The sequence below is a fragment of the Aquarana catesbeiana genome, linkage group LG13 (genome assembly GCF_042186555.1).
Source record: "Aquarana catesbeiana isolate 2022-GZ linkage group LG13, ASM4218655v1, whole genome shotgun sequence".
Classification (NCBI taxonomy): domain Eukaryota; kingdom Metazoa; phylum Chordata; class Amphibia; order Anura; family Ranidae; genus Aquarana; species Aquarana catesbeiana.
Window position 1 is genome coordinate 11,846,456 of NC_133336.1, and position 26,091 is coordinate 11,872,546.

The following is a 26,091-nucleotide window of genomic DNA, read 5'->3' on the forward strand; positions in this document are numbered from 1 at the left end:
CAAAGATTCTGGAGTGTACTGGTTGTGCCACATCCCTTACCATCCACAGGCAGCTGGTTTGATTGAAAGATACAACGGGCTATTGAAGGAACAGATACGCAAACTTACACCCACACATACACTAGGGGGGTGGGATCGGGCCCTCACACAGGCAGTCATGTTGTTAAATTCTAGGCCAATTGCCAAAAGCACACCATATGAGAGGATGGTAGGGGTTGGGGCACAGATTCCACAGCTGGAGTGCAGAGTTCAGTATTTATGTAAGGTTCCTGAAAGAACAGGGCTTAACAGATACCATGTTACTGCTTCCCATGACATAGAAACCAAGAGTGATGTATCTGAAGCTGGAAGCCTATCTAGGAATGAGAGGGAATCTGGCAGGAAGGTTTGAAGTTACATTTGCATTGACAGATGAGCTTCAAGACAGTGGCTGGGACTCTGACTGGTTAGTGGATACTTCCCAGCAAGAGTGGAAAGTGAGGCTACATAACAGCAAACCTTCCAAAATAAACGGCAGTGATCTTCTGGGAAATATCAGTATATTTCCTCTCCTCCCTATTGATGTTCTTTGGGAGGGTCAGAAGTGGGTACAGTCAGGGGGAAAAGTGTTAGTCAGATATCCAGGCAAGAAGCCACTTAGAGGAGAGATTTTAGCTGAAGGGCCTGGATCTACTGTTTATGTATTATTAGAAGGAACAGATAATCTGCTTTGTTTTCCACTCAACAGGCTGACTTCAATTTGATCCATAGAACATGATGGAAAGAATGACGGAAGATCGCAAGAGCTGTGGAGAGCAAGGCCTTTGATGTATTACAAGCCTGGACTTGTTTCTAAAGAACTTTAGAATGGACAGAGGGATGGGATGACAGAAATATGGGAGGTGTTTCATTCAAGGAAAATGAATGTTTAAAATGAGTTTTCATAGTAATGAAGTCATTTTCTGTATGGAGTCTGAAAGAAAAAAAATCTAGGGCGGAATGTGTTGCGTTTGCTAAAAATATGATTTTTTTTTAATATTAATCAGACATAAGATACATGGGACAATATTACAATAGTCCGTTGGTCAGATTACTGTCAGTTTTTTGACTTGAGTAGATTTCTCAAACAAATGCTGTTTTATACAATGGGGTCAGATACCATTGTTATATTCAATTGACAGTTCAATTAACAGGCTATTGTCTCTATAGCTACAGTAAACATGTAAGACATTACTTGTTTGAGATTCTTTCAGCTTTCAAACTGAAAGAATGACTGTTAACTTACTGTCTTGGTTTGAGTAGACAGTGGTACGTAGATACCATTTTTGTATTCAGTTGACAGTTTTCAACAGTCCATTGTTTCTACAGCTACAGTAAACAGGTATGTTTTCTGTTGTTTGGTAACTATGGTAAACAGCCTGACACATAAAAGGTGTGAGTAGAGAGACACACACACGATCATGCTGTAACATCAGAAGCCACTCATGACAGAAGAAACTTGCCTGATGCTCCAGGAGAATTGTTGCCAATGGAGATCACGAACATACAGTAACAGAAGATAAGTAACCTTTAAGTGTATTTGTACTGTTATAGACCATAAGCTGTGCTAGGCATTTTGTTTGTTATAGATATCTATCAGTCTTGTATTGTATTCCTAATATTGTAATAGTTTTTGTATGTACAGCATCTTTGTATAGTAAAGCACATATACACACTGCAGAAATCTCAGCTTCCTTGCTTATACCACAGAGTAACCTTGCTAGATAGACGCAAGCAAAACTGTTTCTCAACCAAGTTGGGATATACTTTGAGGTGCTGGCCCAGGCATTTCCCACGGACAGAAGCAAAGTAGGGTTTGTGATATCTTTGCTTTCTGAGAAAGCCTTGGCCTGGGCTAACCCTCTATGGGAGACGCAAAATCCTGTTGTCTGAGTTTGTGGCCTCCTTTAAAATTGCATTTGATGTTCTTGCACGCTCCGCTTCTGTTGCCAAGTGCCTCATGGCCATCAAACAGAGTATGAGAACTGTTGCCGACAACGCCATTGAGTACCGTACTCTGGCAGCAGAGGTTGCTTGGAATAATGAGGCCCACTGATATACCCACTGAGCTAGAGAGCTTGATCTCGTTTGCCATCCTCATTGACTCAAAACTCAGAGAAAGACTTTCTTTTAAGGAGCGCTTGCGGAAGCCTCCTGTATGTTTACCTCCGAGCTTTGCAGTCCCACCCGTGCCTCCCACACCTCCCATGCCTCCTGGTACCGAGTCGGTCAGTGAAGGTGAACCCATGCACTTGGGCTTGACGTGTCCCTCTGCGGATGAGAGAGCCTTTAAGAGGAGGGAGAGATTGTGCCTTTATTGTGGCCAGGCAGGTCACTTTTTGAAGTCTTGTCCTACCCATCCTGGGAACACCCGAACCTTGAGGTCCTGTCATGGACAGACCTTAGGTGGTTTTGTGTTGTCCCCAGTTATCCAGAAGGATAAGCCCCTGGTTTTGGTCACCCTTTCTTGGGCTAAGTCGTCTATTGAGATACAGGCTTTAATCGACTCTGGGGCTGCAGGCCTGTTCATTGATGCTGCCTTTGTATCAAAGCACTGGATTCCACTGCAGTTGCGTGACACTCCACTTGCCATTGAGGCTCTTGACAGGAGACTACTACAGCCTGCCCATGTGACTCATGAGACAGTTCTGTTGTCTATGGCCGTAGGGGCTCTTCACCATGAGATAATCCAATTCCAAGTGATTTTCTCTCCCTAGTTTCCGCTGGTTATTGGTTATCCTTGGTTACAGAGGCACAACCCCTCTTTTGATTGGCTCCATGCTGAGGTTCTCTCCTGGTCACCACAATGCAGTGAAACATGCTTCCGGAAGGTAGCCAAGGTCCTGTGTACCTCCCTGCCAGAGGAGTACCGTGATTTTAGCCATACCTTTGACAAAGGTCAAGCCGGTAGTTTGCCTCCACGCCGGCCGTATAATTACGCAATTGACCTTCAACCTAGTGCCACTCCCCCTCGTGGTCGGGTTTACCCATTGTCGTTCTTGGAGGATAAAGCCATGGAGGAGTATGTTGCAGACGCACTTTCTCGAGGTTTCATTCGCAGATCCTCGTCTCCTGTTGGTGCTGGTTTCTTCTTTGTGAAGAAGAGCGGTGAACTGAGATCTTGCATTGATTATAGGGGTCTCAATCGTTTCACGATTAAGAATGCCTACCCGATCCCGTTGATTAGAGTTATTTGACCGCCTCAAGGGAGCAATGGTTTTCACTAAGCTTAAACTGAGAGGTGCTTACAATCCTGTGAGGATTAAGGAGGATGACAAGTGGAAAACTGCGTTTAATACCAGAACAGGCCATTATGAGTACCTCGTAATGCCTTTTGGCCTTTGTAATGCCCCGGCAGTTTTCTAGGAATTTATTAACGATGTCCTCCGAGATTTGTTGCAGTTGTGTGTTGGCTTATCTCGATGATATCCTCATATTTCCCAAGTCCCTGGAGAGTAGGGATGAGCTGTCTGTTCGGGTCGAACATGAGTTCGACTCGAACATTGGCTGTAAGCCCATTCGCCAAATAGTGAACAATTTGGGGTGTTCGCGGCAAATTCGAAAGCCGCAGCACACCCTTTAAAAGTCTATGGGTGAAATCAAAAGTGCTAATTTTAAAGGCTTATATGCACGCTATTGTCATAAAAAGTGTGGGGACCTGTGTGCTGCCCCAGGGGACATGTATCAATGCAAAAAAGTTTTAAAAACGGGCGTTTTTTCGGGAGCAGTGATTTTAATAATGCTTAAAGTGAAACAATAAAAGTGTAATATTCCTTTAAATTTCGTACCTGGGGGGGGTGTCTATAGTATGCCTGTAAAATGGTGCATGTTTCCCATGTTTAGAACAGTCTGACAGCAAAATGACATTTCTAAAGGAAAAAAAAGTCATTTAAAAGTGCTAGCACTAGTGCCGGCTATAATGAATTGTCGGTCTGGCAATACACATAAAAGTTTATTGATAAAAACAGCATGGAATTACCCACAAGGGAACCCCAAACCAAAATTAAAAAAAAAAAAGTGTGGGGGTCCCCCTAAATTCCATACCAGGCCCTTCAAGTCTGGTATGGATATTAAGGGGAACCCCCTGCCAAAATAAAAAAAAATGGCGTGGGGTCCCCCTCAAAAATCCATACCAGACCCTTATCCGAGCACGCCACCTGGCAGGCTGCAGAAAAAGAGGGGGGATGAGAGAGCGCCCCCCCTCCTGAACCGTACCAGGCCACATGCCCTCAACATTGGGAGAGTACTTTGGGGTAGCGGCCCCCCAAAGCACCTTGTCCCCATGTTGATGGGGAGAAGGGCCTCATCCCCACAATCCTTGCCGGGTGGTTGTGGGGGTCTGCGGGAGAGGGGGCTTATCGGAATCTGGAAGCCCCCTTTAACAAGGGGACCCCCATATCCTGGCCCCCCTGTGTGAATTGGTAATGTACCCCTACCATTTCACAAAAAAGTTTAAAAAATGTTAAAGACAAGACACGGTTTTTGACAATTTCTTTATTAATTTCTTCTTCTTTCCCCATTTCTTCTTCCATCTTCTTTCTTCTGGTCTTCCTTCGGTGTTCTTCTTCTTCCTCCATCTTCTTCTTCCCCCGCTTCTTTCTCCGCTTCCTTCTCTGGTCTTCTCATCTGGCATCTTCCTCCGGCTTCTTCTCTGCTTCATCCTCCGCACAATCCTCCTCAGTGGGAGTGTTCCGCTGTGTGACAGTTCTTATATAATGGAGGGTGGGGCCACCCGGTGACCCCGCCCCCCTCTGATGCACAGGGATATCCCTATGGCATTCCCCGTGTTGTCAGAGGGGGGTGGGGTCACCCTTTTTAACATTTTTGAGACTTTTTTTGTGAAATGGTAGGGATACACGGGGGGCCGGGATCTAGGGGTCCCCTTGTTAAAGGGGGCTTCCAGATTCTGTTAAGCCCCCCGCCCGCAGATCCCCACAACCACCGGGCAAGGGTTGTGGGGATGAGGCCCTTCTCCCCATCAACATGGGGACAAGGCACCCTCCCAATGTTGAGGGCATGTGGGGCATGTGTCCTGGTACCGTTCAGGAGGGGGGGCGCTCTCTCGTCCCCCCTCTTTTCCTGTGGCCTGCCAGGTTGTGTGCTTTGATAAGGATCTGGTATGGATTTTTGGGGGGACCCACGCCATTTTTTAAAATTTTGGCGCGGAGTTCCCCTTAAAATCTATACCAGACCTGAAGGGTCTGGTATGGATTTTGAGGGGGACCCCCACGCCATTTTAAAAAAAAAATTTGGTGCGGGGGTTCCCCTTAATATCCATACCAGACCTGAAGGGCCTGGTATGGAATTTAGGGGGACCCCAACGCATATTTTTTTTTTTTTTAATTTTGGTTCGGGGTTCCCTTGTGGGGAAATTCCATGCTATTTTTATCAGTGACCTTTTATGTGTATTGCCGGACCTACAATTCATTATACCCGGCACTAGCGCTAGCACTTTTAAATTACTTTTTTTTCCCTTTAGAAATTTCATTTTGCTGTCAGACTGTTCTAAACACAGGAAACATGCGCCACTTTACAGGCATACTATAGACACCCCCAGGTACGAAATTTAAAGGAATATTACACTTCTATTGTTTCACATTAGGCATTATTAAAATCACTGCTCCCGAAAAAACGTCCGTTTTTAAAACTTTTTTTTGCATTGATACATGTCCCCAGGGGCAGGACCTGGGTCCCCAAACACTTTTTATGACAATACCATGCATTTAAGCCTTCAAAATTAGCACTTTTGATTTTTCATGTTCGTGTCCCATAGACTTTAATGGTGTTCGCGTGTTCAAACAAAGTTTTTACCTGTACGCATGTTCTGGATGCGATCCGAACAGGGGGGGGTTGTTTGGCTCATCCCTACTGGAGAGCCACCACACAGATGTCTGTTGTGTGCTTCATAAATTAAGAGAGAACAATCTCTATTGTAAACTGGAGAAATGTGAGTTCCATCGGGAACAGGTTAAATTCCCATGTCATTTCCACTGCTGGTTTTTCGATAGACCCAGAGAAACTTTCAGCAGTCCTACAGTTGCCTCGACCCATGGGGTTACGTCCTCTGCAGCGTTTCCTGGGTTTTGCCAACTATTATCGGAAGTTTATTCGTAACTTCTCGTCTCTGGTCAAGCCCCTGACCGATATGACCAGAGAGAACGGTAAGCCACAGAGTTGGCCTCCGGAGTCCATTAAGGCCTTTGAAAGTCTCAAGGCTGCCTTTGTTTCTGCTCCTGTGTTGGCACATCCTGATCCTACATTACCTTTTGTAAGGATGTTAGAGTGCTGCTTTAAGATATGTTATACAAGAAGAAATATTTTGCTTTCTTATGCAGAAAATTAGAAGTGCAAAGATTATTTGCAAGCTATGTACTTGAACAGGATGTACGTGTGGTTAGCTTGGCATTTAGCAAAATATGAAGTGACAAAACAAAGGTCCCATGTCTGGAACAATTGGCAGATTGCCTAGCATACGTGGTTACATATATACAAACTTATATTTAGATATAGCCTGAGGGATATCTCTAGGTAGAATATGCAATTTATGACGTTTTATGCTTCAATCTCATTGGCTGATAATAAGAGGGAGGTTTTTCTCTCTCTCTGCAAGTGTATAAGATATATGCAAACCCAGTAAACCATTGTAATTTTGATTCACCATCCCATGTGTGTGTCTTGATTACCCGATCGATCAGAGAGTTCTATCCATACACCCAGAGGTCCAACCCGGGTTCAAAGGAGAAATAGGGGCGGCCTAACAGAAATGGTACCAGAAGTTGGGGTAATCGACTGACAGGTGAGTGGAACTTCGTAAACTCATTTTGCGAAGCCTTTTCACTTATCCTGGCACGATTGACCCCTATTGTTTTTATTTTTTTTAATTGTATAATCTCGAGGATTGCTAGGTTGGCTCCCCTGGGATAAAGAGGTAGCATAATCTCGAGGATTGCTAGGTTGGCTCTCCTGGGATAAAGAAGTCGCATAGTTTTAATGGTTAAATGATGTCCCACTAGGCTGGCCGGACTTATAGGATTATAGAGAGCATTTGATGCTTTCTTAAAATACAGGACGGGTGTATGGAGCTCTAAAAAAAAAAAAAAAAAGGGGAAATTGTTGTGTGCACACAATTTAACGTTGTTTCTTCATGAATATAATGCTCTGTATTTTGTTGTGATCATATGCATATGTGAATATATACTTCGACATAAGGGAATTGATTTACTATTTGGTATATAAGGATATTGTGAAATAATTATGGGAAATAAGTTAGGGAAGGAAGTTCCGGAAGGTGAGCGGGACCAACCTTCCCCCTATGATTTTGTAAAAGGCACTTGTGGGGCAAATTGTGTTGATCCTTTTTGGGAAAATGTACAAACTCATGCACATCAGTTGTATCTTTCAGGCTTGGGGTCATTGGGACCGTGTTCCCTGGAAGATTGGGAGGAGGTAATTAAAATTTGTGGGACGCATAATCGACACAATTACCCCCCTGGGTGACTAGGATTGTAAATATATGATGAAATGTTGTAAAATGTACTAAGGGAAAGACAGGGAGAAAGAGAGGGAAGCAAAGAGGCTAGAGAAAAAAAAAATCAGAAGAACTAGCTATAGCATTACAAGAAGTAGAGTCTGCGGGTCAGATAATCTTTCATTCTGCAAACAAAGAGAAGGAACCCTCTAAGGCCCTTCCTTTGATCATGATAGGTAATACTCAGGTTCAGACCCCCCTCCCCGTCGGCTAATTAAAGATATAAGGGATACCTGTCCTAAACCTAGAAAGGATCCCGGAGCTGCTGCAGCTTTTCTAAAAAGGTATTGTACAGGAGCTAGGATGAGTGCAGAAGATCTCCAAATCATTATTCAAGCAGTATACCCTGAAACCACGGTTGAATTTGATGTAGCGGCAGCTTTTATCATGGCAGATCCCTATGACAAACCTGAAGGGTGGGATATTTTTTGGGGCCAACTAGGACTAGCTTGGCAGAAAGCATACAAAGGGGAAACAAGTGTACACACTATGTTGTCTTGCAAACAAAATCCCAGGGAAGACTTTTACTCATTTTTGGTTTGTCTACATAAAATATATCATTCACTGATCGTAGGTTTATCACTCCAGAATGTACAGAGGGTTGCTCAATGGGTATTAATGGAACTGACATCCAACGTAAAGTGACTCCTCCATTACAAGTTAGTACATTACAGGACGAACCTCTTACAACTATGTGTTTTGCTGTTTTGACTGACCTTTCCCTAATAGGAAGAGACTTAATGTCTGCTTTAAGAATCAATATAAGATTTGACCAAGAAGGTGGATTGACAGCAAAGTCTCCACTATGTGACTTGACTAATCCTAAATCTCAAGACTTCAGGGGACATTACATTCTTCTACCTGGACCACTAGAAAATCACCCAATTTGGGCTAAAGACAAAACCTCTGTAGGACATCTTAATTGTACACCTTACTCTCCTACTTTCAAACCCAACACAATACCACACTTCCAAAAACAATATCCCCTTACAGATGAAAAATACAGGGCATTTCACCATTGATTGAAAAATACAAAAAGGAAGGCATACTAAAGGAAATAGTTCATGGAACACATTATTTTTGTGTGTACTGGTTGGGGTGGAGGCACAAAGGATCTTTGGTTTTGTTTGGGGCCGGGTCAATTTGACACGGCTCCCACAAGAATTTGTTGACAACCCATCAGCCTTCTCTATGGTATTGAAATGATCCCTTGATGACTAGACACCTCCTCAGGGTTCCATACTGCTTCAATATGTAGATGACCTACTGCTGTGTAGGGAAAGCCAGGAACGCTGGGAGTCCGACTCTGAGCACCTTTTACATCACCTCTCCTTAGAAGGCCATTTGGCATCTTGCAAAAAGATCCAGTGGTGCAGGTCGCAGGTTGAGTATTTGGGGTGTATAATCAAAGGGTATCACCAGCATATGGCAGTCAAAGCACTTACATGCCTCAGTCCCCGAAGGAGAAAGCCGCACTTCTCTCCTTCCTCGGCTCGATTGTCTACTGCATACAATGGATACCTGATTGTTTGCATAGAGCAGCTACGTTGTTGGGCTCTCCAAAAATGATTAATTGGACTGAGGAAATGCTACAAGCATTTGCCACCCTCACTGCGTCCCTCTCAAGGGCACCTGCATTGGGTCTGACCATAGTAAACTATTCTGTTTATATTGTGTAGTCTCAGGTCCAGCGTTTGCAGGAATTTTAGCACAATGACATGGTGGGGTTTTGAGACCAGTTGCCCGTGCAGGTTCAGGGGATGCCCTCTTGCCTTCAAGCTCTCGCAGCTTGTGCAATGGCTGTAAAGGAGGCATCCAAAATCACATTGGGAGGACATACATTATACACAACACATTCGGTAGTTCACCTTATGCAGAACATGAGTACTCAGCATATGGCAGCACAACATACAACATACAAGTGGCTATGAAGTTATACTCTTTAACACACAGAACCTTGAAATCAAATCCTGCTCAGAGACAACACCACAAGTCAGTTTTCTACACTCTCTCTTGCATCTTTCAGAAACTGATCCTATTCCTCAACATGACTGCAATCAACAGCTTTTAGAATCTACTTCACCACATTCTGATTTAAAAGACACCCCCAACCCTGATTACTTACATGTGTTTGTAGACGGTAGTTGTACACGTCCTGACGATCACACATACAAGACTGGTTACTCAGTTGTCATGCTCCCAGACATTATCGTAGGAAGTAAACCACTGCAAGTAACTTCAGCGCAGCAAGCAGAACTAATTGCTCTTACTAGAGCATGTCAGCTCTTTGAAGGACAGGATGTGAATGTTTACACAGATAGCATGTGGACGCTTTATTTAAAGCACTCCTTCTTCCTCGCCACATTAATGTAATTAAGGTTCACGGGCACTCATATGATAAAACCGAAATAGCAAAATTTAATGCACTCATTGATAGGTTGATTTGATAGGTATTCAATGGAAACTACACATCCCTTATCATCCCCAAAGTGCAGGAGTAGTAGAAAGGATGAACAGAAATATTAAAGATAAACTAAAGAAAGCGACAGGAGAAACTTTGAGAAACTGGTTAGCTTTTCTTCCCGCAATACTTTTCCAAATCCGTACCACACCCCATTCCAGAAACAGCTTATCCCCTTATGAGATATTAATGGGAAAACCAACACAGAGGAAATAGACAGACATAGGAGAGGAACTTAATCTATATTGTTTACAGGAAGAGTACGTGAAAAATCTGGTAGCTTTACAGAAAATGATGACAAGGTAGTTGTCACCTTTCCTCCTCTCTCCACAGAACCAACACATCCTTTTATACCCGGAGACAGGGTGTTGGTAAAGCAACCAGCAGCAAGAAGACATACGGGCCCGATCTTCCAAGGACCTTTTGAAGTCTTGAAAGTTGCAAGAACAGCAGTCCTGACTGACTAGAGCCCACAATGGATCCACGCATCAAGGATAAAGAAAGCCCCTGATCTCCGAAAAATATACATGTCCACAGATGAAACAATGGAACTCTAATTCTCTCAATAACAGGAACCCCCTACAGACTCTGGTTCTCCCCCTGTTCCCCAAATGGGTGAAGTGACTGGACAGATCCCCCCCCCCCCCCCCCCTTGTGCATCCTTTTATATATGTGGTCTTTTGTATTTGTGTTTTAACTCATTATATTAAAGATTTATTTTTTAAAAAATGTTTTGAGTTGGTGGTCCATTTAAAGTCCCAACTAGGGGGCATTTATTTCCATGTTTATTCAAAGGGGTGGGACCACCAGACTCTATATGAGATGATGGGAGTCTCTTTCGTATTCCCCCCCCTAAAATAAACTTATCAATCTGCCTATCAGCTTTTTCAATGACATGTATAATATGTTCTTTTGTTTCTATGTTTTACACAAAACAGAGATGGTATAATGAATAATATTGGTGATCAATACAGACTTTTCGTCTGTTATGATCAAAGGAGGGATTGTAAGGATGTTAGAGTGCTGCTTTAAGATATGTTATACAAGAAGAAATGTATTTTGCTTTCTTATGCAGAAAATTAGAAGTGCAAAGATTATTTACAAGCTATGTACTTGAACAGGATGTACGTGTGGTTAGCTTGACTTTTAGCAAAATATGAAGTGACAAAACAAAGGTCCCATGTCTGGAACAATTGGCAGATTGCCTAGCATACGTGGTTACATATATATAAACTTATATTTAGATATAGCCTGAGGGATATCTCTAGGCAGAATATGCAATTTATGACATTTTATGCTTCAATCTCATTGGCTGATAATAAGAGGGAGGTTTTTCTCTCTCTCTGTAAGTGTATAGGATATATGCAAACCCAGTAAACCATTGTAATTTTGATTCACCATCCCATGTGTGTGTCTTGATTACCCGATCGATCAGAGAGGTCTATCCATACACCCAGAGGTCCAACCCGGGTTCAAAGGAGAAATAGGGGCGGCTTAACAGAAATGGTACCAGAAGTTGGGGTAATCGACTGACAGGTGACTGGAACTTCGTAAACTCATTTTGCGAAGCCTTTTCACTTATCCTGGCACGATTGACCCCTATTGTTTTTATTTTTTTTTAATTTATAATCTCGAGGATTGCTAGGTTGGCTCTCCTGGGATAAAGAGGTAGCATAATCTCGAGGATTGCTAGGTTGGCTCTCCTGGGATAAAGAAGTCGCATAGTTTTAATGGTTAAATGATGTCCCGCTAGGCTGGCCGGACTTATAGGATTATAGAGAGCATTTGATGCTTTCTTAAAATACAGGACGGGTGTATGGAGCTCTAAAAAAAAAAAAAAAAAAAAAAAGGAAGGGGAATTTAACGTTGTTTCTTCATGAATATATTGCTCTGTATTTTGTTGTGATCATATGCATATGTGAATATATACTTCGACATAAGGGAGTTGATTTACTATTTGGTTTGATCTTGATAAGTGATATACATAGAGTTATAGAGTTATATCAGTGTTATTGTGTTTGTTGTGTGTTAAACAAATGTCACAAAGGTGTTCTGAGTGTATTACCATCTTAAACTGGGAAAGGGACCTTTATTTAGAGAAGGTACCCCGAGGGTTCAAACTTTGAGATTCAATATACATTATAATTTTGTATTTGAAGAAGGTTTAACAGTAAGAGGAGTAATACGTATTATAAGTATCATTGTGACATTAAGGATATTGTGAAATAATTATGGGAAATAAGTTAGGGAAGGAAGTTCCCGAAGGTGAGCGGGACCAACCTTCCCCCTATGATTTTGTAAAAGGCACTTGTGGAGCAAATTGTGTCGATCCTTTTTGGGAAAATGTACAAACTCGTGCACATCAGTTGTATCTTTCAGGCTTGGGGTCATTGGGACCGTGTTCCCTGGAAGATTGGGAGGAGGTAATGAAAATTTGTGGGACGCATAATCGACACATTTACCCCCCCCGGGTGACTAGGATTGTAAATATATAATGAAATGTTGTAAAATGTACTAAAGGAAAGACAGGGAGAAAGAAGAGAGGGAAGCAAAGAGGCTAGAGAAAAAAAAAAAATCTGAAGCACTAGCTATAGCATTACAACAAGTAGAGTCTGCGGGTCAGATAATCTTTCGTTCTGCAAACAAAGAGAAGGAACCCTCTAAGGCCCTTCCTTTGATCATGATAGGTAATACTCAGGTTCAGATCCCCCTCCCCGTCTGCTAATTAAAGATATATGGGACACCTGCCCTAAACCTAGAAAGGATCCTCAGGGGTGTTGCTAGGTCTACAAAAGATCTGGGGCTGGAGCCCATAGCAGTGTAGTAAAGAAAGTCATACGCTTGGGCGGGCATACACATGTATATACAGTAATATACGTGTGGGTGTATATATATCCCCAGAGAGCCCCCCGCTTACATCACCTTACATCAGGGTCCCCAGAGAGCCTCCTTCCATCAGGGTACCCAGAGAGCCTCCTCCTTACATCAGAGTCCTCAGAGAGCCTCCCCCTTTCATCAGGGTACCCAGAGGGCCCCCCCACTTACATCAGGGTTCCCAGAGAGCCCCCCACTTAGATAAGGGTCCTCAGAGAGCCTCCCCTCCCCTTGGGGACCCCTGCAGAGACTCGGGGCTATTGGCCTCAGATTCGGGGCTATAGCCCCAAAAGCCACCCCCTAGCAATGCCCCTGAGGATTCCGGAGCTGCTGCAGCTTTTCTAAAAAGGTATTGTACAGGAGCTAGGATGAGTGCAGAAGATCTCCAAATCATTATTCAAGCAGTATACCCTGAAACCACGGTTGAATTTGATGTAGCGGCAGCTTTTATCATGGCAGATCCCTATGACAAACCTGAAGGGTGGGATATTTTTTGGGGCCAACTAGGACTAGCTTGGCAGAAAGCATACAAAGGGGAAACAAGTGTACACACTATGTTGTCTTGCAAACAAAATCCCAGGGAAGACTTTTACTCATTTTTGGTTTGTCTACATAAAATATATCATTCACTGATCGTAGGTTTATCACTCCAGAATGTACAGAGGGTTGCTCAATGGGTATTAATGGAACTGACATCCAACGTAAAGTGACTCCTCCATTACAAGTTAGTACATTAGCCACCCCTCCCTCTCAAGGGCACCTGCATTGGGTCTGACCATAATAAACTATTCTGTTTATATTGTGTAGTCTCAGGTCCAGCGTTTGCAGGAATGTTAGCACAACGACATGGTGGAGTTTTGAGACAAGTTGCATATCTGTCAAAAAAATTACCCGTGCAGGTTCAGGGGATGCCCTCTTGCCTTCAAGCTCTCGCAACTTGTACAATGGCTGTAAAGGAGGCATCCAAAATCACATTGGGAGGACATACAATATACACAACACATTCGGTAGTTCACCTTATGCAGAACATGAGTACTCAGTATATGGCAGCACAACATACAACATACAAGTGGCTATGAAGTTATACTCTTTAACACACAGAACCTTGAAATCAAATCCTGCTCAGAGACAACACCACAAGTCAGGTTTCTACACTCTCTCTTGCATCTTTCAGAAACTGATCCTATTCCTCAACATGACTGCAATCAACAGCTTTTAGAATCTACTTCACCACATTCTTATTTAAAAGACACCCCCAACCCTGATTACTTACATGTGTTTGTAGACGGTAGTTGTACACGTTCTGACGATCACACATACAAGACTGGTTACTCAGTTGTCATGCTCCCAGACATTATCGTAGGAAGTAAACCACTGCAAGTAACTTCAGCGCAGCAAGCAGAACTAATTGCTCTTACTAGAGCATGTCAACTCTTTGAAGGACAGGATGTGAATGTTTACACAGATAGCATGTGGACGCCTTATTGAAAGCGCTCCTTCTTCCTCGCCACATTAATGTAATTAAGGTTCGCGGGCACTCATATGATAAAACAGAAGTAGCAAAAGGGAATGCACTCATTGATAGGTTAATTTGTTAGGTATTCAATGGAAACTACACATCCCTTATCATCCCCAAAGTGCAGGAGTAGTAGAAAGGATGAACAGAAATATTAACGATAAACTAAAGAAAGCGACAGGAGGAACTTTGAGAAACTGGTTAGCAATACTTTTCCAAATCCGTACCACACCCCATTCTAGAAACAGCTTATCCCCTTATGAGATATTAATGGGAAAACCAACACAGAGGAAATAGACAGAATTAGGAGAGGAACCTAATCTATATTCTTTACAGGAAGAGTACGTGAAAAATCTGGTAAGAAGCTTTACAGAAAATTATGACAAGGTAGCTGTCACCTTTCCTCCTCTCTCCACAGAACCAACACATCCTTTTATACCCGGAGACAGGGTGTTGGTAAACAACCAGCAGCAAGAAGACATACGGGCCCGATCTTCCAAGGACCTTTTGAAGTCTTGAAAGTTGCAAGAACAGCAGTCCTGACTGACTAGAGCCCACAATGGATCCACGCATCAAGGATAAAGAAAGCCCCTGATCACCGAAAAATATACATGTCCACAGATGAAACAATGGAACTCTAATTCTCTCAATAACAGGAACCCCCTACAGACTCTGGTTCTCCCCCTGTTCCCCAAATGGGTGAAGTGACTTGACAGATTCTTTTTCCCCCTTTCCCCCCCTTGTGCATCCTTTTATATATGTGGTCTTTTGTATTTGTGTTTTAACTCATTATATTAAAGATTTATTTTTTAAAAAAAATTTTTGAGTTGGTGGTCCATTTAAAGTCCCAACTAGGGGGCATTTATTTCCATGTTTATTCAAAGGGATGGGACCACCAGACTCTATATGAGATGATGGGAGTCTCTTTCGTATTTTCCCCCCCTAAAAGAAACTTATCAATCTGCCTATCAGCTTTTTCAATGACATGTATAATATGTTCTTTTGTTTCTATGCTTTACACAGAACAGAGATGGTATAATGAATAATATTGGTGATCAATACAGACTTTTCGTCTGTTATGATCAAAGGAGGGATTGTAAGGATGTTAGAGTGCTGCTTTAAGATATGTTATACAAGAAGAAATGTATTTTGCTTTCTTATGCAGAAAATTAGAAGTGCAAAGATTATTTACAAGCTATGTACTTGAACAGGATGTACGTGTGGTTAGCTTGACATTTAGCAAAATGTGAAGTGATAAAACAAAGGTCCCATGTCTGGAACAATTGGCAGATTGCCTAGCATACGTGGTTACATATATATAAACTTATATTTAGATATAGCCTGAGGGATATCTCTAGGCAGAATATGCAATTGATGACGTTTTATGCTTATTTTTTCATAAAGTCTATGCTTCAATCTTATTGGCTGATAATAAGAGGGAGGTTTTTCTCTCTCTCTGTAAGTGTATAAGATATATGTGAACCATTGTAATTTTGATTTACCATCCCATGTGTGTGTCTTGATTACCCGATCGATCAGAGAGGTCTATCCATACACAGTGGTGTATTTAGGTTTTGTGCTGCCCTAGGCCTGACTGAGTTTGCGCACCCCCTAATTTAAATATGACCCACCCCTTCCGGTCAAGGCCACACCCCTTCCTTTTTAAGATCCGCACTGTCATCTTCATTGGAAGAGGACAGAGGGACACCACAGGAGGAGGACAGAGAGGCATGCGGCATCTTTTCGTTTGGGGGGTAAGGGGATATGTGCTGGTTGCTTTGGGAGGGGAGGATCAGACCACTAACACATATCTTCTCCCCTCCCAAAGCACCCAGCACATATCCCTTTACCCCCCCTCATCCATGTGTGCATCTTTTATCTGCTCCCCTTTCCCGGTTACTGTATTCCCCTCCACTGTAAACTATACACAGACCTCACAGCAGCGCGGCTCTTGCACTGAAGTCGTGTCCCACCTCTATGGCTCCTTCTCCTCCTGACTGTGTACACTAGAACATTGAAGCCGAGAAGGAGGAGGAGCTGAGGAGTGTGTGTGGCTGACAGTGGGGAGAGAGGTGGCGGCTGCTACGGAAAGCCGATCGCCGATTGTGGGACCCCAGGTGGCAGATGTCCTGGGTGCCCACACTAGCGCACTCTGTCTGTCAGTTACTGAAGCTCAGTGCCGGAACTTGTTGTGGGCTCTGGGACAGTGGCGTCACTAGGTTTGGTGTCACCTGGAGCTGTAAAAATTGTGTCATCCCCCCTTAATTTTTTGACTGGAGGCCCAGCATTGGAGCTCATTGTGGCTGTCAATAAGGCCTAGAGGATATCAGGTTAGTCACTTCCTAATAGCTCAGTCCCTGGGAACAGTAATGGATAATGGCCAACAGGCTCTCTTACCAGACCCAGTGAAACCGCAACAGTGATCCCTCCGGCTGGATGTTTGCTCACTCTGGGTTGCCCAGGCTGACTATAGTCAGTAGTGTAGCATGTCTGTACCCTGGCAGTGGCTTTATCTTTCTCCCCCTCTGGTGGTGCGGGAACATTGTGGCTCTCTCTTTGGTGGTGTGGAAACAGCGTGGATCTCTCTCTGGTGGTGTGGGTACAGCGTGGCTCCCTCTCTGGTGATGCGGGTACAGCGTGGCTCCCTCTCTGGTTGTGTGGGTGCAGCGTGGCTCCCTCTATGGTGGTGCGGGTACAGCGTGGCTCCCTCTCTGGTGATGCGGGTACAGCGTGGCTCCCTCTCTGGTTGTGTGGGTACAGCGTGGCTCCCTCTCTGGTGGTGCGGGTACAGCGTGGCTCTCTGGTGTGGGTACAGCGTGGCTCTCTGGTGATGCGGGTACAGCGTGGCTCCCTCTCTGGTTGTGTGGGTACAGCGTGGCTCCCTCTCTGGTGGTGCGGGTACAGCGTGGCTCTCTGGTGTGGGTACAGCGTGGCTCTCTGGTGGTGCAGGTACAGCGTGGCTCTCTCTTTGGTGGTGCGGGTACAGCATGGCTCTCTGGTGGTGTGGGTACAGCGTGGCTCTCTGGTGGTGCGGGTACAGCGTGGCTCTCTGGTGGTGCGGGTACAGCGTGGCTCTCTGGTGGTGCGGGTACAGCGTGGCTCTCTGGTGGTGCGGGTACAGCGTGGCTCTCTGGTGGTGCGGGTACAGCGTGGCTCTCTGGTGGTGTGGGTATAGCGTGGCTCTCTGGTGGTGCGGGTACAGCGTGGCTCCCTCTCTGGGGCTGTAGCATGATGTCTGTGGACACACTGGGGCCGTCACTCTTCAGGGACTACTTTTCCCATGATGCCCCCCGGAGTCTTCTGATTGGTCTTCTGCTGTGGCCAATTATGGGGTGAGAAACAGCAGTCAGGAAGCTGTGCGGCGGCGCAGTGAAACCAATTAGAGCCGCTCTCTCTCTTCTCCCTTCGGCTGACAGAAAGGGGAGGGGGGGCGAGCGGGGGAGATACACAGACAGCCCACATCTCTCCTCTCCCTGTCACAGCGCTGCTGCTCAATTTACCAGAGAACTCCCCCGCTCACCCCCCCTCCCCTTTCTGTCAGCCGAAGGGAGAAGAGAGAGAGAGCGGATCTAATTGGTTTCAGCGCGCCGCCGCCCTGCTTCCTGCCCGCTGTTTCCCTTCCCATGACTGGCCACAACAGAGGGTCAATCAGAGAGTGAATTACGGCTTTACAGGGGGCGGCTTGACGGCTCTTACTTAAACTGCTTTCTGCCCCCTCCGCACCTGCAACGCCACTGCACTCCTAAGCTGTACTCCCCTGATGGTGGCCCTGCTATACGGGAAGAGGGCGCCATTGCCGTTTTCAGGGGGTGGCTTTTTGCCGCACCCCCCCGCAAAGTGCCGCCCTAGGCCTGGGCCTTGTTGGCCTAGGCCAAAACACAGCACTGTCCATACACCCAGAGGTCCAACCCGGGTTCAAAGGAGAAATAGAGGCGGCTTAACACCTTTTATCCTTAAGGGTTGATGCTTTTGAGACTGGTGTTGGCGCCCTTCTGTCTCAACGTCCTACCTCTGAGAGTGCTATGCATCATTGTGGCTACTTTTCCAAGAAATTGTCACCTGCGGAGTGCAATTACGAGATTGGTGACAGAGAGCTGTTGTCTCCATTCTTTCAGGGCTAAAAAGATCGCCATCTCCTCGAAGGTACCACTGTGCCGGTTCTCATTCTTACTGACCGTAAGAATCTCACATTCTTGTCCGAGGATAAACAAACGCCTCTCTCCCAGAAGGGCGCGATGAGCTCTTTTCTTGTCAAGTTTCAATTACATTGTCTCATTCTTACCCGGTACTAAGAATGTAAGGGCTGACTCCTTGCCACGACAATTTTCCTCCACTTCCAAGTTGGAGTTGGTTCTGGTTCCTATGATTCCTCCTGATCGTATTCTGGCTACAGATCGCACCAGTCTTACTTCTCCTTTGGGTGACAAAATTCTTGCTGCTCAGGTCGATGCTCCTCCTGAGAAACCTTGTGACCGTTGCTTTGTCCCAGAGTGTCTCCGTACTGCCATGCTCCAGACTTACCATTCTCCCAAGGCAGCCGGATACCCTGGGAAGAATCAACTCGTTTGGGCCATTTCCCAACAATTCTGGTGGCCTAGTCTACGTGCTTTCCTTCGTAGCTGCCTGTTCTGTGTGTGCTCAGAGTAAGACTCCACGACACCTTCCAGTGGGCCTCCTACAACCCATACCCAATGGAGAGAGGCCCTGGACCGACCTGACCATGGATTTCATTGTGGAGTTGCCCAACTCCCAAAGCAACACGGTTATCCTTATGGGGGTTGACCGCTTCTCAGAGATATGTCATTGTATTCCACTTAAAAAGTTGCCCACTTCTAAGGAACTGGCTTCCATTTTTGCTTGGGAGATCTTTCGCTTACATGGTCTACCCAAGGTGATTGTCTCGGACAGGGGTAATCAGTTTGTGTCCCAGTTCTAGTGAGCCTTTTGTGCACAGCTGGGAATTGGGCTTGTTTTCTCCTCTGCGTATCACCCGCAGTCTAATGGGGCCACAGAATGAGCCAATCAGTCCTTGGAGCAATTCCTACGTTGCTATATTTCTGACCATCACAACAACTGCTCAGACCTATTACCATGGGCAGAGTTTGCTCACAACAGTGCCTTGAATTCTGCTTCCCGATTTCACCATTTATGGCGAATTATGGTTTCCAACCTTCCATGTTGCCTGACTTGTTTGTTCCGCAGAGTATTCCTGCGCTAGAGGAGCATCTCCGTGGTCTTCGTTCCACTTGGGCACAAGTCCAGGAGGCTTTGCAACATGCTAATGATAGGTACAGACCCATGCTGACCGCAGACGCCTGCCTGCGCCTTCCTACCAGGTTGGGGACAGGGTCTGGCTGTCATCTCGCAACCTCTGACTTCGTGTTCCCTCACTGAAGTTCGCACCTCAGTTTATTGGGCCTTTCCGTATTTTTCGCAGGATTAACCCAGTGGCTTACGCATTGGACCTTCCTCCTAGTATGCGCATCTCAAATGTGTTTCATGTCTCCTTATTGAAACCATCGGTCTGCAACCGCTTTACCACCTTGGTGCCACGTCCTCACCCTATACAGGTTGAGAACCATGAGGAGTATGAGGTACAATCCATTGTTGACTCCTGTAGGTTCCGTGGGGGCATACAGTATCTGGTGCATTGGAAGGGGTATGGTCCGGAGGAACGCTCCTGGGTCTCATCCTCGGACGTACATGCCCCTGGCCTCCTCCGTGATTTCCATAGATGTTTTCCTCTCAAGCCTGGTGGTCCTCCGAGGGGGAGGGGTCTTTGAGGAGGGGGTACTGTCAGGGCTGGCTTAGCCCTTCCTTGTCTGAGCTGGCGGCTCAGCTGTCAGCTAATTGCCAGCTCTCTTCTCTCCACAGTTAACCAGCTGTTGTGAATCTGCTTATCAGTCCTGCCTACTTAAAGATGTCCAGATCACTTCATTCCTGCCTTCGCCTTGGTCACATCACAAGAAACCATCTCCTGCATTCCTGTTTAACCACTTGACCACTGGGCACTTAAACCCCCTTCCTAACCAGACCAATTTTCAGCTTTCGGTGCTCTCACACTTTGAATGACAATTACTCAGTCATACAATACTGTACCCATATGAAATTTTTGTCCTTTTTTTCACACAAATAGAGCTTTCTTTTGGTGGTATTTAATCACCGTTGGGTTTTTTATTTTTTGCGCTATAAAAGAAAAAAGACTGAAAATTTGGTAAAAAAATGAATTTTTCTTTGTTTCTGTTATAAAATTTAGCAAATTAGTAATTTTTCTTTGTAAATTTTGGCCAAAATACATATCTTTGGTAAAAATAAGTACAACTCGGTGGATATTATTTGGTCTTTGTGAATGTTAGAGAGTCCAAATGCTATGGTGCCAATATCTGAAAATTGATCACACCTGAAGTACTGACGGCCTATCTAATTTCTTGAGACCCTAACATGCCAGAAAAGTACAAATACCCCCCAAATGACCCCTATTTGGAAAGAAGACATTCCAAGGTATTTAGAAAGATGCATGGTGAGTTTTTTTGAAATTGTCATCTTTTCCCACAATTCTTTGCAAAATCAAGATTTTTTTTTTCTTTTTTTTTTTTCACAAAATTGTCATATTAGAAGGTTATTTCTCACACACAGCATATGCATACCACAAATTACACCCCAATACACATTCTGCTATTACTCCCGAGTACGGCGATACCACATGTGTGAGACTTTTACACAGCGTGGCCACATACAGAGGCCCAACATGCACGGAGCACCTCCAGGCGTTCTGGAGCACCCAGGCCAATTCTTATATTTCTCTCCTACATGTAAAAATAATAATTTATTTGCTAGAAAATTACATAGAACCCCAAAACATTATATATATTTTTTTTAGCAAAGACCCTAGAGAATACAATTGCGGTTGTTGCAACTTTTTATCTCGCACGGTATTTGCGCAGCAATTTTTCGAACGCTTTTTTTTTGGGCTTTAAAAAAAATAAAACAGTAAAGTTAGCCCAATGTTTTTGCATAATGTGAAATATGAAGTTACGCCGAGTAAATAGATACCTAACATGTCACCCTTCAAAATTGCACACTCTTGTGGAATGGTGCCAAACGTCGCTACTTAAAAATCTCCATAGGTGACGCTTTAAAATTTTTTACTGGTTACATGTTTTGAGTTACAGAGGAGGTCTAGGGCCAAAATTATTGCTCTCGCTCTAACGTTCGCAGTGATACCTCACATGTGTGGTTTGAACACCGTTTTCATATGTGGGCGGGACTTACGTATGTGTTCGCTTCTGCATGCGAGCACACGAATGTGGGCGCTTTAAACATTTTTTTTTTTTTTTTATTGTTTATTTTACTTTATTTATTTTAGTTTGACACTTTTTCCCCCCCAAAAAAATTTTTGATCACTTTTATTTCTATTACAAGGAATGTAAACATCCTTGTAATAGGAATATGGCATGACAGGTCCTCTTTACAGTGACATATCTCACCTCTAGGCTGGGAAGCCTGAAAAAAAAAAAAAAACGATCTTGGCTTCGATCGTAGCGGTGAGTCAGTAGAAGCACCGGAGGGTGGCGGGAAGGGGGGGGCATCCCCTCTCGCCTCCCGTAAGAACGATCAAGCAGTGGAACAGCCGCTATGATCATTCTTATGGTGTAGGGAATCGCCGGCTGAAAAAGCTGATATCTGAATGATGCCTGTAGCTGCACCCATCATTCAGATATCCCCGCTCAAAGTCAAGGACGTCATATGACTGTGGGCGGGAACTGGTTAAAAATTGCGGGGTATTGCAGAGTATTGCGGAGTAGTGCCCGGATATATTGCTGGGTATATTGCAGAGTATTGCTGGGCATATTGTAGAGTATTGCTGGGCATATTGCAGAGTATTGTGGGGTATATTGCAGAGTATTGCGGGGTATAATGCAGAGTATTGCAGGGTATTATGCAGAGTATTGCGGGGTATTATGCAGAGTATTGCGGGGTATTATGCAGAGTATTGCGGGGTATAATGCAGAGTATTGCGGGGTATAATGCAGAGTATTGCGGGGTATTATGCAGAGTATTGCGGGGTATAATGCAGAGTATTGCGGGGTATAATGCAGAGTATTGCGGGGTATTATGCAGAGTATTGTGGGGTATAATGCAGAGTATTGCGGGGTATTATGCAGAGTATTGCGGGGTATTTATGCAGAGTATTGTGGGGTATAATGCAGAGTATTGCGGGGTATTATGCAGAGTATTGTGGGGTATAATGCAGAGTATTGCGGGGTATTATGCAGAGTATTGCGGGGTATTTATGCAGAGTATTGTGGGGTATAATGCAGAGTATTGTGGGGTATAATGCAGAGTATTGCGGGGTATTATGCAGAGTATTGCGGGGTATTTATGCAGAGTATTGTGGGGTATAATGCAGAGTATTGCGGGGTATAATGCAGAGTATTGCGGGGTATAATGCAGAGTATTGCGGGGTATAATGCAGAGTATTGCGGGGTATTATGCAGAGTATTGCGGGGTATTTATGCAGAGTATTGTGGGGTATAATGCAGAGTATTGCGGGGTATAATGCAGAGTATTGCGGGGTATTATGCAGTGTATTGCGGGGTATTGTGCAGAGTATTGCGGGGTATTTATGCAGAGTATTGCGGGGTATTTATGCAGAGTATTGCGGGGTATTTATGCTGAGTATTGTGGGGTATTTATGCAGAGTATTGCGGGGTATTTATGCAGAGTATTGTGGGGTATAATGCAGAGTATTGCGGGGTATAATGCAGAGTATTGCGGGGTATTGTGCAGAGTATTGCGGGGTATTGTGCAGAGTATTGCGGGGTATTTATGCAGAGTATTGTGGGGTATTATGCAGAGTATTGCGGGGTATTACGCAGAGTATTGCGGGGTATTATGCAGAGTATTGCAGGGATGGCTGAGCATGGAGGGATGGATGGATGTGACTGCAATTGTCACTGAGCACCGCTGTGGGCACTACACATGCAGCCCACAGCGGTGCTGCCATCCGATCCCTCCCCCTCTCCCCTCGCACTGTACCGATCGGTACAGAGAGGGGAGGGAGGAACCGGCGTCATGACATGACGCCGGTCTGTTGACATGTGATCGCTCCGTCATTTGACGGAGCGATCACATGGTAAACGGCCGCGATCAGCGGCCGTTTACCGTGATGCGCCGGGTCCTCTGGACCCGGCGGTCACAGAAGTTCTCGGGTGCGCGCCCCAGGGGGTGCGCAAGAGCAGTATTCTGGGAGGACGTCCCACGGACGTCCACCCAGAACTAGCCGACCGCGCTGCAGCCGTCTTTCGACTATGGCCCGGTCGGCAAGTGGTTAAAGACTGGCTTTGCTGACATCCCTTCTGGATCCTTATCCTGCTTGCTGTTCCTCTACTTGGATCCCTGACTTGGGGCCTGGCTGATTACCCGATCTGGTTACTGGACTCTGGCTATGCTTTGACTACGCTTACTCTATTTACCTTTTTAATTTTTATTAATAAACAAGTGTGATTTTACTGTACTTCTGTCTCGGTCTGGCTCATGGTTTCTGATAAGGTATTGAAATTTCCTTTCAAGTTTGGCTGTTAGTGAACGTAACGAATACCAATTTATCCAAAGTTACGAATTATCCAAAATAACTAATGCTGCATCCAAACAAATGGAACGGAACAAATTAATAATAATAAAAAGTTTGTATTATTATTGTTATTTATTTTCTTTGATTCATTAAGTTCCATTCTATGAGAGAACTAACATTGTCTTATTAGAGGATAGACATATGCACTGCCGAAAAATGTGTTCATTTTCGTCTCATTCGTGTTTTTTTTTTTTTTCATTTTTCGGGTCATTCGTTATGATCTCAATTCGTAAATTCATAAATTCAAAAATCCAAAATAAAGAAATAAAATCCAAAAATGTGAAAGAATAACTAACTAATAATAACTTAACTATTACTAACTATTAAATTATAGGTATTGTAATTTCCTTTCAAGTTTGGCTGTTAGTGAACGTAACGAATACGAATTTATCCGAAGTTACGAATTATCTGAAATAACGAATGCCGCATTCAAACAAATAGAACGGAACAAATTAGTAATAAATAATAATAATAAAACGTTTTTATTATTATTGTTATTTATTTTCATTGATTTGTTACATTCCATTCGTTTAGATGCGGCATTCGTTATTTCGGATAATTCATAACTTTGAATAAATTCGCTTTCGTTATGTTCACTAACAGCCAAACTTGAAAGGAAATTCCAATACCTATAATTTAATAGTTAAGTTATTATTAGTTAGCTATTATTTCAGATTTTTGAATTTTTGGGTTTTTGAATTTACAAATATTCGGAAAAATTTGTTAAACGTGTATTTTGTTCATTCGGATATTTCCAAATGAAAGAATTTGACGAAATGCATTAAAAAAGGAATTCAGGAGTTGTCTCTGTGACAGTAAGCAAGATAAAATCGCTCTAAAGAAGACAGTAGTAGGGGAGGATGCTGACGTGACACATCAGAGCGTGGGGAGGGGCCTGCCGACGGGGCTGGTGTGTGGGAGTTGAGGAGAGATAGTCGGTGAGGACGTAGTGCAGGGTGAGAGCCTGCAGAGGGTTTGACAGAGGAAGCCCTGGGACAGACCACCTCACTCTGCCTCACTTCAAGCTACTGCAGCCGCTGGGAGAAGCTGGAGGCTAACGTTCCCTCCATGTGGGAAGCTTGTCCCTGTGTAGCTGGGAAAACGTCTCTCCCCTTGTGAGATCCGTCCCCCTGCAGCCCTTCTCACTCCCCATAAGCCATCCATAAGCCATCTGGAGCGGATATCAGCCTGAGCAAAGACAAGTAAAGATAAGAGGAACAGAGGAAGAGGGGGTGAACAGCCTATGCCTTAGGCAACTTGGACACCCTGACACCAAGCAATTATCAGCTAAGCACAGCAGCCTGCAGATAACAAGTTTGTTTCCTAGAACAGCATGGAAGGTATGGAGATAAGATAATGACTCCTCTCAAGGTATGAAAATTAACCCTCTCTTACCTCAAAGAACTGCAGTATAATGCTTTTGAAAGTTATTAATAGGGATGAGCTTCGAGTTCGAGTCAAACTCATGTTCGACTCGAACATTGGCTGTTCGTAAGTTCGCCGAACAGCGAACAATTTGGGGTGTTCGCTGCAAATTCGAATGCCGCGGAACACCCTTTAAAAGTCTATTGGAGAAATCAAAAGTGCTAATTTTAAAGGCTAATATGCAAGTTATTGTCATAAAAAGTGTTTGGGGACCTGGGTCCTGCCCCAGGGGACATGGATCAATGCAAAAAAAAGTTTTAAAAACGGCCGTTTTTTCAGGAGCAGTGATTTTAATAATGCTTAAAGTCAATCAATAAAAGTGTAATATCCCTTTAAATTTCATACCTGGGGGGTGTCTATAGTATGCCTGTAAAGGGGCGCATGTTTCCTGTGTTTAGAACAGTCTGACAGCAAAATGACATTTTGAAGGAAAAAACTCATTTAAAACTACCCGCGGCTATTGCATTGCCGACAATACACATAGAAGTTCATTGATAAAAACGGCATGGGAATTCCCCAAAGGGGAACCCCGAACCAAAATTAAAAAAAAAAATGATGTGGGAGTCCCCCTAAATTCCATACCAGGCCCTTCAGGTCTGGTATGGATATTAAGGGGAACCCCGGCCAAAATTAAA

At 44.2% G+C, this 26,091-nt stretch overlaps 1 protein-coding gene and 1 long non-coding RNA gene across 3 annotated transcripts in view; one reads left to right on the forward strand and one right to left on the reverse strand.

Annotated features, from left to right (window-relative positions):
* LOC141117070 (serine protease inhibitor A6-like) overlaps positions 1-26,091 on the reverse strand; it is a 58,941-nt gene that overhangs the window by 10,523 nt on the left and 22,327 nt on the right. The window lies entirely within an intron of this gene.
* On the forward strand, positions 10,884-15,216 carry LOC141117071 (uncharacterized). The gene is made up of 2 exons (XR_012237090.1): positions 10,884-11,543; positions 14,816-15,216. It is a non-coding gene; the product is annotated as an uncharacterized lncRNA (long non-coding RNA).